Source organism: Eurosta solidaginis, chromosome 5, assembly GCF_040869045.1.
Source record: "Eurosta solidaginis isolate ZX-2024a chromosome 5, ASM4086904v1, whole genome shotgun sequence".
Taxonomy (NCBI): domain Eukaryota; kingdom Metazoa; phylum Arthropoda; class Insecta; order Diptera; family Tephritidae; genus Eurosta; species Eurosta solidaginis.
Genome location: NC_090323.1, coordinates 167,716,022 through 167,731,165, shown reverse-complemented (window position 1 = coordinate 167,731,165; position 15,144 = coordinate 167,716,022).

Here is a 15,144-nt window from a genome sequence, read left to right as displayed (position 1 = left end):
ACACTCGCATACTTACATAGCCGAACACAAACACATTAACAAACAAGTAAGGAAAGTTAAGTTCGGGTGTAACCGAACATTACATACTCAGTTGAGAGCTGTGGTGACAACATAAGGGAAAATAACCATGTAGAAAATGAAACGAGGGTAACCCTGGAATGTGTTTGTATGACATGGGTATCAAATCGAAGGTATTAAAGAGTATTTTAAAAGGGAGTGGGCCATTTCGGGATATCGCCATAAAGGTGGAACAGGGGTGACTCTAGAATGTGCTTTTTCGATGTGGATATCAAATGAAAGATGTTAATGAGTATTTTAAAAGGGAGTGGGCCTTAGTTCTATAGATGGTCGCCTTTTAGAGATATCGCCATAAAGGTGAACCAGGGGTGACTCTAGAACATGTTTGTGCGATATGGGTATCAAATTAAAGGTATTATTGATGGTTTTAAAAGCGAGTAGCCCCTAGATGTATATGTGAAGGCGTTTTCCAGATATCGACCAAAATGTGGACCAGAGTGACCCAGAACATCATCTGTCGGATACCGCTAATTTATTTATATACTAGCTGGTCCGGCAGATGTTATCCTGCTCGGTAATATTCCTTCCAGTGCTTTACATACTTTTCCTGGAAACGGTAGCATTTGTCATTTAGAAGCCCCTATAAAAAATTCCGCACTTCGCTTCCTATCTCAAGCTTTATCTCTCCGTTCGCTTTCTCCTTTTTTCCTCCTTTAAATATTTCTTTATTTTTCCTTTCTCTTTCCCCTTCCTATTCATTTCCCTTTCTCTTTCCCTTTTTTCCCCTTTTACCTTTCCCTTTCATGTGGCACCCCCCAATTAAACGCCTTCAGATAAACTGCAAGGATAATAAAACACAAATAGTTCAAATTTCAATGATATTTATTTGAACGGAATCGAAATCAGTAGAGAGCCATATGATGAACAATGTTTTTTATTTTGTTTTCCGGCGCAAAAACAAACAACGAAGACGGTTTCCCAACACGCGAACAGGCAACGTACAGCTGACCGTGCGAAAAACAGGGAAATTCGAGATCAATCTCGCAGACTTCCAACGATTGGCCTTGCGATTTATTGATTGTCATCTTAAAGGCCAACCGAATGGGAAACTGAATCCGCTTGAATTGGAATGGAAAATCAGATGGAATAATCGGAATTCGTGGGATAAGGACTTCCCCTCCCTTGAATTTGCCCCTGATGAGCGTAGCTTGAATCACATTGTTCATCAGTTTCTTGACGGACAACCGCGTACCGTTGCACAATTTCGGATGATTCAGATTCCGCAACATGATTATGATCGATCCCCCTTTCAACTGTAAATTATGCGGCGGAGTTCCTGGCACATCAAGCGAGTTCAAAAATTGTGTCCGATAGTTTGTCGCTTCATCCTCGTCGGGCACGCTGTCAACGGATTTGTACGAATGCAGTTCTCCAGCTATTTGACTTTGAATAATCAAATTCAAGCAATCGACTTCCTTATTCTTCGCTGTAAGTATTGCCCGTTCACTAATCCAATCGAGATTTTTATAATATTGTGCAATGCCGGGGAACACTTTGGTGATGAGTTCTTCTTTCTACGATGTGAACTCACAAAAATTTGCCGGGAACGATATTAATCCAGTGGAAACATCAACAGGTATTTGGCCATTGCCAAGCGCCAGCAGTTGTCTCGAGAATTCAAGAGCCGATGAGTCGTTCTGCAACGAAGCTCTCATGTTCGAGGTCAATTTCAACTTCTTGAAATGCCGCCACAAAGACGACGATTTCACGCATGCATTAGGTTCATCGGCAGCAGTAGATTTCGAGATGACAGGTAGGGTTTGGCGAAAATCATAACCCCGGAGAGCAATATCATAACCCCACCAAATTGTCTCGAATCACCTCGTAGATCCTCCATCGTTCGGTCAACTGCCTCAAAAGCTTGTTTATGCGATATCGTCCATTCATCCCAAATGATGATTTTGCATTCTCGCATCAATTTCGCTGTCGCTGAATTCTTGGTCATTGTGCACGTTGGCTTGTCTACCATGAGTAGATTCATCGGCAGTTTTAAAGCTGAATGTGCAGTTCGACCGCCTTCCAACAATGTGGCAGCAATGCCAGAGGAAGCAACAGCCAACGCAATTTGAGATCTTGCCCGAATTGTAGCCAGAATCAAAGAAATTACGAATGTTTTTCCTGTCCACCGGGAGCATCGAGAAAGTAAATGCCTCCCGTTCCATCGTCAACAGCCTTCATCAGGGAATCGTACACGTTCTTCTGCTCTGCATTCAACAGCTGCACATTTGTTCAGACTTTCGGCCAGCTCATCTCGATCATAGTCTTGCTCCCGTTGCAGTTCCCGATTTAATGCATCGTTTATCGATCGATTTGGCGCTGGCATTCCCAATGTCGACACCAGACTGCCGCACATGAGGATGCACATGTTTTCGATCAGAACTAACGCTTCGTTGCGCATCTCGTCATTAATTTGAAGATTGAAATTCAAAGTTGTCATGCGAAATCTGCGTAAAATGTCGTGAGCCATCTCGTCCTTATATTTGTCCACAATTCGGTCGGGTTCGATGGATGACATGCGGCTATGATGATCGCAATCAATGTACGAATTTGATTCGCTGGCGAAGAGACAGTTGCATCGACGGGAGTGGAGTCCCAAAGTGTATCGTTTTCAAGCAAACTCAAACGTTGGCAAGCCTCTCGAAAAGTGGCGCATAGCACACCATCCGCAGTACGCAGGGAATCGAAGGATGTAGGGCGTCTGATGTTAACCAAAAGCAAGCGAAGATAGAAGCATTCGTCTTGGCGTGGATGAACTGTGTATATTCGTCCGAGAGCATCGGTGGAATAGACATCAGTAAAGCCAGCAACAATATTACCTTTTTTCCGGCGTTGAAACCTCTTTGATGCAACGCTAAATGTATAATAGCGTGGAATTTCCGAATATAGTAAAATCCTTGCGAACGGATCGCTTTCGCATGTCGAAAAGAAATTTGTCAACGTTGTAGCTGGTGGTTGTTCTGCTCTTTGCGCCGCATTTGCGTCCGTAAAGTAGACTCGCTGGCCGTTCTCCAATTGTACTGCCAAATGTACCACAGTCGGGTGACGTTCATTAATCCGAAACGAAAACAGCCGCCAAATTGCCTCGTTACAACTCACGTAACGTCCAAGTTGAAATTTCGTTATCTCGTCGTTTGCATTCGGTTCAACAATGCCAAATACCGCCATGTCGCTCCCTTTGTTCACGTATTTGCTGGATTTAATGGAATTGCAGTACTCAACATTGCAGTGAGTTGAGAACGTTTTCGACAAAAGCGGACAATATGGAACGATCTAGCGGTTATCGACGATGACATTGTTTCCTTTCACTTTCATCACGATTGATCTGCCATTGGCATCTTGAGAACGACGCCGATACAATGGATATCCATCGATTCCAGAGATTGTGTCAGCCACCAACGGACGGGGGAAACGTTTTGTGCAATTTCCGTTTTCCATGCACGGCGAGTTTGGGTTGTGGACTCCGCAAGGCCCACGGATCATGTTCGTTGTCACAATAGAATACAGCTCCGGATCAGTTTCTGGATCTGGTATTTCGGCCGAAATGATCGAATCAATACCATCTGGACGGATAGTGTTGAGCATCCAAACAAAATGTGTGCATGTGTTAAGCCACGCTTCTGCCATTCAACCGAGTACATCCAATAACGGATTGTGCCAAAAATCTTATGCTTAACGATGTAATCCATGAGTACTTTGATCTTTTGTCTGAACACTCGTACAATGATGTCATGTCGATCGCTGGATGTTTCTCCTGTCAGCAATAGATTCGTAATTTCAGGCCATTTCGGATTGCAATTGAACGTGACGATGAATCCGGTCGTCCGTAATTCCGCACATACATCATGGCATCCTGAGCGTACTCATGCATGTGGCTCGGGCTTGCAACGTAAGTAGCTGGAAGAATGGTCAAAGAACCGATGTTAGTTGCGTCTCCTTCAGTATCCATGACATCACGCAAGGGTATGTATTCATCTGATCGTAACTTGGACTGATTGAAACGAATGAAATTGACGCGCTCCGTTTCGACCTTGACGTACATGTCAACGCAGTACTGTTGAAACAACTGGCGATATCTCAAAAGATGATTGTTAATATCGCGCCGAATCATCAAACGATACGCATAAAAATTCATTGAGCTGACCTTATTCGTTTCTTCTCCTGAATTATGAATTCGAACTCGGTTGCAAAATAAAATAGAAGTGATGACTTGTAAACAAATCTGTCGATGGATTAACCATCTTTATATTGAAGTGATATCCATCCTCTCCACGACAGAACATCAACGGGTATTATGCTCATGCAGAAGATTTTGTAATTGTTCGATCATTTTACGTTTAGTCTCAGTAAAAATTGCACAACGCTGATCTAGTTAATAGCCGAATCACCAACGAAATAGATCTGGAGGAACTTATGATCTTCGTTCGGTAGTGGTAACAAAGCGCCCGCTCGATGGTGAATTTGCCTTTGAATCTGAATGTTTAGAAGCAATTTCGAAAAAATATAACAATGATTGTTCATTTTGATAATAATGGGACATCATTACCTTAAAGTGGGATTATAGCCGGGTACATCAACAACTTGGGCTCCAAATGATGTCATTTGAAAGCGTCCGTTATATTTTTGTGTATTCTCTAGAAAATGTTTTGATTGGATTGTATTTCCATAGAGTAACGGATACAATGGCTCTGGCGGGTGGGTTGAAACGGGTAATTTCACTTTGCCTCCAGCGCAGCATAAGCCGGGGGTTTCTGATTGAAACTTCAAAGCATTGCGATGTTGGCATACGACAGACAGAGCCGATATTGCGGAATCGTATTCGAAAGCAGCGCGATTCAAGCCTACATTTATGACTGGTGTTTTAACAACATTTTGTTGAATTTGTGGTGGTGATTGTGCCGCGCGAACTTATGCAATATGGGCACGACTCCATTCATTTTCTTCTGCACGTTCCTCTTGCGGTTGGTTATCACGGACATTCTGACTAATTATTGCACGGCGTGTACGTCGTCCAAGGTTTGGCTGTCTAATAAGAGGTATTAGTCAAGCAAATAATTCTAGCTAAAATGCAATAAAGTAATTTTTGACTAATCCTATTAAAAAGAAAATTCTTTTAAAAAAAATACTTACGGAATGAATGTATCGCAATATATGCCCGCAGTTCTAGAAGATAACCTCACTTTTTACACGCAAACTTATTTTCTTAAAAAATGATCGAATTGGTATCGCAATGGAATTTCAATTTATCGTTATGCTTGTACCGTTTGTGGATGTGACACGCGATATATGACTATCCGAAATCAGAAAAATAAATCGATGAACACGAAAATCAGAAAAACTCGAATCAATTGCAGCAAGGAAAATAGCACATTTGTTTAATAAAAAATGACAATGAGAAAAGTGCACCTGTTAAATTACGCTCAACCTAAGAACAGCGCCATCTGTTATTTATCCCGTTAATTTCTCCACTCAAAATGCAAATTTATCACAATGAATTTCACAATTATCCGAAACTTACAGAAACACAGCACCATATGTTATTTATCTCGTTATATTAATTTTTTTTTTTATTTTTTTTATTTTTATATTAATAATCAATTTTCGACTTCTCCAATTTTCCGAGTTTTCCGCAGGGCCTTCCCAAAATTTTCTTTCGTAAAAACATCCTCTTAGCAATTACGAAGAACTGAAAAAAAATTCGAGCCAAATCGGTCCAGCCGTTCTCAATTTTCGATTTCTCCAATTTTCCGACTTTTCCGCAGGGTTTTCCCAAAATCGTCTTTCGTAGAAACTTTCTCCTAGCAATTACGAAGAACTGAAAAAAATTCGAGCCAAATCGGTCCAGCCGTTCTCAATTTTCGATTTCTCCAATTTTTCAACTTTTCCGCAAAGTTTTCCCAAAATTTTCTTTCGTAAAAACCTTCTCCTAGCAGTTACGAAGAACCGAAAAAAAATTTGAGCCAAACCGGTCCTGCCGTTCTCAATTGATGAATTACTATACATTTTTCACACCAATTTTATACTCAGTTGAGCAGAGCTCACAGAGTATATTAAGTTTGATTGGATAACGGTTGGTTGTACATATATAAAGGAATCGAGATAGATATAGACTTCCATATATCAAAATAATCAGGATCGAAAAAAAATTTGATTGAGCCATGTCCGTCCGTCCGTTAACACGATAACTTGAGTAAATTTTGAGGTATCTTGATGAAATTTGGTATGTAGGTTCCTGAGCACTCATCTCAGATCGCTATTTAAAATGAACGATATCGGACTATAACCACGCCCACTTTTTCGATATCGAAAATTTCGAAAAATCGAAAAAGTGCGATAATTCATTACAAAATACAGATAAAGTGAAGAAACTTGGTAGATGAGTTGAACTTATGACGCAGAATAGAAAATTAGTAAAATTTTGGACAATAGGCGTGGCACCGCCCACTTTTAAAAGAAGGTAATTTAAAATTTTGCAAGCTTTAATTTGGCAGTCGTTGAAGATATCATGATGAAATTTGACAGGAACGTTACTCCTATTGCTATATGTACGCTTAATAAAAATTACCAAAATCGGAGAAGGACCACGCCCACTTAAAAAAAAAAATTTTTTTAAAGTAAAATTTTAACAAAAAATTTAATATCTTTACAGTATATAAGTAAATTATGTCAACATTCAACTCCAGTAATGATATGGTGCAACAAAATACAAAAATAAAAGAAAATTTCAAAATGGGCGTGGCTCCGCCCTTTTTCATTCAACCAATACTTTTGAAATTTGGTAGGGGCGTAGATTTTATGACGTTAACTGTTTTCTGTGAAAATGGGCGAAATCGGTTAATGCCACGCGCAGTTTTTATACACAGTCGTCCGTCTGTCCTTCCGCATGGCCGTTAACACGATAACTTGAGCATAAATCGACATATCTTTAATGAACTTAGTTCACGTGCTTACTTGAACTCACTTTATCTTGGTATGAAAAATGAACGAAATCCGACTATGACCACGCCCACTTTTTCGATATCGAAAATTACGAAAAATTAAAAAATGCCATAATTCTATACCAAATACGAAAAAAGGGATGAAACATGGTAAAGTAATTGGATTGTTTTATTGACGCGAAATATAACTTTAGAAACAAGTTTATAAAATGGTTGTGACACCTACCTTATTAAGTAGAGAAAATGAAAAAGTTCTGCAAGGCGAAATAAAAAACCCTTAAAATCTTGGCAGGTATTACATACATAAATAAATTAGCGGTATCCAACAGATGATGTTCTGGGTCACCCTGGTCCACATTTTGGTCGATATCTGGAAAACGCCTTCACATATACAACTACCACCACTCCCGTTTAAAACTCTCATTAATACCTTTAATTTGATACCCATATCGTACAAACTCATTCTAGAGTCACCCCTGGTCCACTTTTATGACGATATCTCGAAAAGGCGTCCGCCTATAGAACTAAGCCCCACGCCCTTTTAAAATACTCATTACCACCTTTCATTTGATACCCATATCGTACAAACAAAGTCTAGAGTCACCCCTGGTCCACCTTTTTGGCGATATCTCGAAAAGGCGAACACCTATAGAACTGAGCCCCACGCCCTTTTAAAATACTCATTAACACCTGATCCACCTTTATGGCGATATCTCGAAACGTCGTCCACCTATGGAACTAAGGCCCACTCCCTTTTAAAATACTCATTAACGCCCTTCGTTTGATGCCCATATTGTACAAACAAATTCTAGGGTCACCCCTGGTCCACCTATGTGGCGATATTTCGAAACGGCGTCCACCTATGGAACTAAGGATAACTTCCTTTTAAAATACTCATTAACGCCCTTCGTTTGATGCCCATATTGTACAAACAAATTCTAGGGTCACCCCTGGTCCACCTTTATGGCGATATCTCGAAACGGCGTCCACCTATGGAACTAAGTATTACTCCCTTTTAAAATACTCATTAACACCTTTCATTTGATACTCATATCGTACAAACGCATTCTAGAGTCACCCCTGGTCCACCTTTATGGCGATATCTCGAAAATGCGACCACCTATACAACAACCACCACTCCCTTTTAAAACCCTCATTAATACTTTTGATTTGATACCCATATCGTACAAACAATTCTAGAGTCACCCCTTGTCCACCTTTATGGCTATATCACTAAATGGCGTCTACCTATAGAACTATGGCCCTCTCCCTCATAAAATACTCTTTAATGCTTTTCATTTGATACAAATGTCATACAAACACATTCCAGGTTTTCATATTTTGCGTCAACAAACCAATCCAATTACCATGTTTCATCCCTTTTTTGTATTTGGTATAGAATTTTGGCATTTTTTTCATTTTTCGTAATTTTCGATATCGAAAAAGTGGGCGTGGTCATAGTCGTATTTCGGATATTTTTTATACCAAGATAAAGTGAGTTCAGATAAGTACGTGGACTGAGTTTAGTAAAGATATATCGATTTTTGCTCAATTTATCGTGTTAACGGCCGAGCGGAAGGACAGGGGGTTGACTGTGTATAAAAACTGGGCGTGACTTTAACCGATTTTTTCACAGAAAATAGTTATCGTCCTAGAATCTAAGCCCCTACCAAATTTCACAAGGATTGGTAAGTTTTTGTTCGACTTATGGCATTAAAAGTATCCTAGACAAATTAAATGAAAAAGGGCGGAGCCACGCCCATTTTTAAATTTTCTTTTATTTTTGCATTTTGTTGCCCCATATCATTACTGGAGTTGAATGTTGATATAATTTACTTATATACTGTAAAGATATTAAATTTTTTGTTAAAATTTGACTTAAAAAAAAATTTTTTAAAGTGAGCGTGGTCGTTCTCCGATTTTGCTATTTTTTATTAAGCATATATATAGTAATAGGATAATAGGAGTAACGTTCCTGCCAAATTTCATCATGATATCTTCAACGACGGCCAAATTTCAGCTTGCAAAACTTTTAAATAACTGTTTAAGCGACTTAAATTATGACTTTTTTTCTTTCGCTTGTTTCATTAGCCATTGAGTGTGCTTGTAATTCTCAACTTGTTAGTGAAATATTCTAAAGACATAGTTTTTAATTTAAAATTGAGGTTCTTCGAGTAGAAGATGGGGTGCCAATACCTCAGAGCCCAGTGCTCGCCTCCATATCACATTTTTTAAGGGTTCTTCAAATAGAAGATGAGGTGGTTCATTAGAGCGAAACCTCAGAGCCCCCAGTGCTCGCCCTCAATGAATAAATACAAGGGGTTTTTCAAAGCAAAACAAGGTGGCTCATCCCGCAGCCAATACCTTGGAGCCCCCAGTGCTCGCCCCAATGAATAAATACAAGGTGTAACAGGTACATAGTGACCTCTCTCTAAACAAATTTAAAAATAACAAAACAAATACATTAAAATAAAGATATCATAAATAAGGTGTACCGATACTTTGCATCGTCCCGTATTTTAAATACACCATAAACAAAGTAAAATAACATACATTTCATTAAAATAGCAAGTTATAAAATAAAAAAGATAATAAATTAAAAAAAAATGCTTGCTTGCAATGGACTTTGAACCCGCAACCCCAAACGTGTGAGTCGTGTACGTCATCCACTGTGCCATGACTCATACGCCTACAAGCGCATCAAATTACTCCCTTATAACTCATATTAAACTGCTCGCCCTCAACTGCCCCACGCTTAGCTAATAACCTTACTTCAAAAGTGGGCGGTGCCACGCCCATTGTCCAAAATTTTACTAATTTTCTATTCTGCATTATAAGTTCAACTCACCTACCAAGTTTCACCGCTTTATCCGTCTTTGGTAATGAATTATCTCACTTTTTGTGTTTTTCGAAATTTGCGATATCAAAAAAGTGGGCGTGGTAATGGTCCGATTTCGTTTATTTTAAATAGCGATCTGAAATAAGTGTCCAGGAACCTACATACCAAATTTCATCAAGATACCTCCAAATTTACCCAAGTTATCGTGTTAACGGACGGATGGACGGACATGGCTCAATCAAATTTTTTTTCGATCCTGATGATTTTGATATATGGAAGTCTATATCTATCTCGATTCCTTTATACCTTTACAACCAACCGTTATCCAATCAAAGTTAATATACTCTGTGAGCTCTGCTCAACTGAGTATAAAAACAAGTAAGGAAGGTTAAGTTCGGGTATAACCGAACATTACATTCTCAGTTGAGAGCTATGGTGGCAAAATAACCATGTAGGAAAATGAACCGAGGGTAACCCTGGAATGTGTTTGTATGACATGTGTATCAAGTGAAAGGTATTAAAGAGTACTTTAAAAGGGCGTGGAGCTTAGTTCTATAGGCGGACGCCTTTTCGAGATATCGCCATAAAGGTGGACCAGGGGTGACTCTAGAATGTGTTTGTACGATATGGGTATCAAATTAAAGGTATTAATGAGAGATTTAAAAGGGAGTGGTGGTAGTTGTATATGTGAAGGCGTTTTCCAGATATCGACCAAAATGTGGACCAGGGTGACCCAGAACATCATTTGTTGGATACCGCTAATTTATTTATATATATAATACCACGAACAGTATTCCTGCCAATATTTCAAGGGTTTTTTATTTCGCCCTGCAGAACTTTTTCATTTCATTCTACTTAATATGGTAGGTGTCACACCCATTTTACAAAGTTTTTTTCTAAAGTTATATTTTGCGTCAATAAACTAATCCAAATACCATGTTTCATCCCTTTTTTCGTATTTGGTATAGAATTATGGCATTTTTTTCGTTTTTCGTAATTTTCGTTATCGAAAAAGTGGGCGTGGTCATAGTCCGATTTCGGCCATTTTTTATACCAATACAAAGCGAGTTCAGATAAGTACGTGAACTGAGCTTAGTAAAGATATATCGATTTTTGCTCAAGTTGTTGTGTGATCGGCAATGTGGAAGGACGGTTGACTGTGTATTAAAACTGGGCGCGGCTTCAACCGATTTCACCCTTTTTCACAGAAATAAATTATCGTCCCAGAATCAAAGCCCCTACCAAATTTCACAAGGATTGGTAAGTTTTTGTTCGACTTATGGCACTAAAAGTATCCTAGACAAATTAAATGAAAAAGGGCGGAGCCAAGCCCATTTTGAAGTTTTCTTTTATTTTTGCATTTTGTTGCACCACATCATTACCGGAGTTGAATGTTGACATAATTTACTCATATACTGTAAATATATTAAATTTTTTGTTAAAATTTGACTTAAAAAAAATTTTTTTTTAAAAATGGGCGTGGTCGTTCTCCGATTTTGCTAATTTTTATTAAGCATACATATAGTAAAAGGAGTAACGTTCCTGCCAAATGTCTTCATGATATCTTCAACGACTGCCAAATTACAACTTGCAAAATTTTTAAATTACCTTCTTTTAAAAGTGGGCGGTGCCACGCCCATTGTCCAAAATTTTACTAATTTTCTATTTTGCGTCATATGTTCAACTCACCTACCAAGTTTCATCGCTTTATTCGTCTTTGGTAATGAATTATCGCACTTTTTCGGTTTTTCGAAATTTTCGATATCGAAAAAGTGGACGTGGTTATAGTCCGATATTGTTCATTTTAAACAGCGATCTGAGATGAGTGCTCAGGAACCTACATACCAAATTTCATCAAGATACATCAAAATTTACTCAAGTTATCGTGATAACGGACGGACGAACGGACGGACATGGCTTAATCAAATTTTTTTTCGATCCTGATGATTTTGATATATGGAAGTCTATATCTATCTGGATTCCTTTATACCTGTACAACCAACCGTTATCCAATCAAAGTTAATATACTCTTTGAGCTATGTTCAACTGAGTATAATAATGTCGCCCACAATTGAAGTTGGTCATAGGAAAATGAAAAAGAAATAGAAATTCAAATATTGACCGAGTGCAGCGAATAAAAAAAATACTTTTTTAAAAACCAACGACGAGCGAGATATCTAAGGTGAGAGGTGGGCAATGTATTTTTTACGCATTTTTATTTGCTCTAAGCAAACTAAACAGAAGCGACAGCAAGCGTGTGACAGCGAGTCAATGAATTTTCAAATGGGTTAAAGGCTAAACACAAACAAAAGACCCTACAGACAGAGGAGAACTGTTTTGGGTTATGTTACCTTTCTGTGCGCATTATGTACCTATGTACGTAAGAATATGTGTATGTATGTATACATAGGTAGATAGATATCATATTTGTAGGTACTGAATTCTCACTATGCGAACTGGATGTTGGAATTAAGTGTAGAAGGTGATGGCTATTTATATTTACCCTGTAGGCTAGAAACTAATGATACAGATTTCTGTTTCCAAACTACCCCTAAAGTACCAAATAGTAGTTTCCCCGCAGCGGGTTAGGGGTTAGAATATAGCCGCGGTATGTAAGCCTGTCGTAAAGGGCGATTAAAATACCAAATAGATTCAAGGGGTTGTGTAGCGCAACCCTTTCGAGGGGTTGCCAGCGCAATATATAGCTTCTACAACCCAATTGTCAACCTCACCTATCCATGCGCAATCCTGATTCATTAGCAGCAGAGACTCTAGCGACCTCGAACTCCTAATGGATTTAGGGGGTGGGAGGGCGGGATGGCCTAGAAGGTCGCATGTGGTCATACCAAATCGTTCACGAGATGGTCGGGCTCGGTACCGGAACGTACCAGATCTGTGTACGGCAAAGGACCATCAACATCGATAACACGCTCCAAGGCTTTCGGGGAGTGTCCATATCGCTACAACAACAACAACAACCAAATAGTACTAGTTCACTAGTAACTAGGTATTTTCTAGTCCAAAAATCAGCAAGATTGGGTTTTCATATGCAAATGCCATCTAAAAAACTGCTAATAACTTAGAGGAGACTCTAGTTTGAGAATGTGTTCTTTCTCCACGCTTTAAAGCCTTCCTTTATAAAAATGTACCAGCTAAAGTATTGCGAAATTTCGCCTGCATCAGAACTATCTTAAAATGGGAGTTTATACATCCAATGCAGATATTTACAGAGTGGTTGGGAATCATCGAAAAGCAGAAAAAATCGTATTAAAGCAACATGCGGAATTTCGGTCTGGTTAGGAACCAACGAAATAGAACCAGCACAAGAAATAGAACTAGTTCGGGACTATCAAAAAGTTCCAATAAACGGAATAGATCCATGCTATTTGTTAACTAATTGGGAACCATCGAAAAAGTGCCAATAAAAGAATTAGTTCTAAAGTCGAAATTTTGTATTTAGTTCGGAACTAGAGAAAATGTAATGCAGTGGGACAATTTCCACCGACAGTTGAAAGCATGTAAAAGATAGAGAGAACGAGGTAGTAGTGCTTCCGTGTGCACTAAAAGCGCATCAGCTTTGAACTAGAGACTTTCCTTACAGGGTAGTTTAAGGCAAGAGGTGTATTGGGAACATGTAAGAGAGCTTGAATGGCACGCGATTAAATTAGTCAATGCGATTTTGTGTTTTATTTTTCACAATAGCCAATATTCTCCTCTCAATTTTAACTGCAAATACATGTTTATATTTTAAACTAAATAGCTAGTCAATCTTTAAATTGGTGTCCTATTTTATTTAAAGTACATATCTTGATGTAATGCAAACGGAAGTTTCTTATGCTTGCCTGAATTTACTTGGTATAAAGAGAACGTGTACAATCGTTGCAGCGAATCCTACTAGTTTTGAACTGCGTAGAACTATCGAAGTAAGATATGGGACGATTTCTGTCTGCAGTGCTTTCACCTGACCCTTTTAACATTATGATGTCCCTCAAACGGCAACTACCCCCTTTGCAGGTATTTAGAACGCATTCTTAATTGTTCAATCGTAGAAGGTTCTGATTAATTTAAATTTGTTCCGCTGTTCGTCCGATTAGCCCCAGAGGTAGTCATTAAACTTGAGGTAGTCATTAAACCTGAGGTAGTCATTGAACACAAAGTGCGAAACTCTTGCTTAGTTTGACTGTCTCCAAATTTTTCGGAAAAGTGGCATAGTGTTTCTTTTTCCTCTAACTAGGTGTCTCCATTTTTCAGGTACTACATAATCACCAATTGGCACTAACCCGTTAACAACGATCTTAGCCGCTACGTAACAAATTACGCCAGCTATTCCTCGACCTGTCCCTCCCAACTCATTTGCTTCCAAATACGGTTGCAAATGTAGATCGTATTTTTTCATTCGCATAAGATAACACAGAAAGCTTAAATTTTGGACCGATTTGCTTGCTCATACAGCTCATTAATGGCCCAAGTTCCATGCACACCGTTGGCATCACGAGACTGACTATAAATTATCCGAAAAAGGTTTCGCTGGAGCACTTCATGCCTTATCCCATCGTTTTTTGACACCGTACACGATTCCGAGACAAATATTAGGTCAGTTTTGAAGCATTTGCCACGGAAGCCCGTTCTATTTAACGTAGCGATTCGGGATTTTCCCGACCAAGAGCTGTCCCGTCCCTTTCACAAATTGCTATACTCGGAGCTTCATAGTCTATTTCTTTGCAACTATGCAACTTTACATCGACATTGCCGAGTGGCGGAACATATATTTATTCCGCGGTCAGGGATTATAGTATAGGGCTCGTTATTCTCCTCTTTACCTTGTAATGAGAACAAATTTTTGCTCCGCAACTTAAGAAAACTCCGTAGGACGGTTACCTCGTTGCCATCACCACTACTGGTCTGTTATATTAGTCAACATCTGCAGCTCTAGTACTCACTTATATATCTCCCCGTTTTCTTCTTCTAATGAGGCGTCTCTCTTATTTCTTTGAATGGCGATAACGCCACTCCCAATGGGCCCTTTAACGAGTGAGAAATGAACCGAACGATACTACATCGTTAAACAGGAAATTGCTATCACTGAGCTGCGGTGTGAGTGGATATTTGGACTTCGTTCCGTGTGCGAATTCAGGACATTGGTGTTATGCCTGCGTCAACCAATTCATTAAAAATGTGGTTTCGAGTTATTCGATCAATAGACAGCAAATATTATTATTATTATTGTAACGAATTTACTGCAAATCCTCTTATTTGCCCTTTTGCTGAGTTCGAATCACTAAACTGATGAAT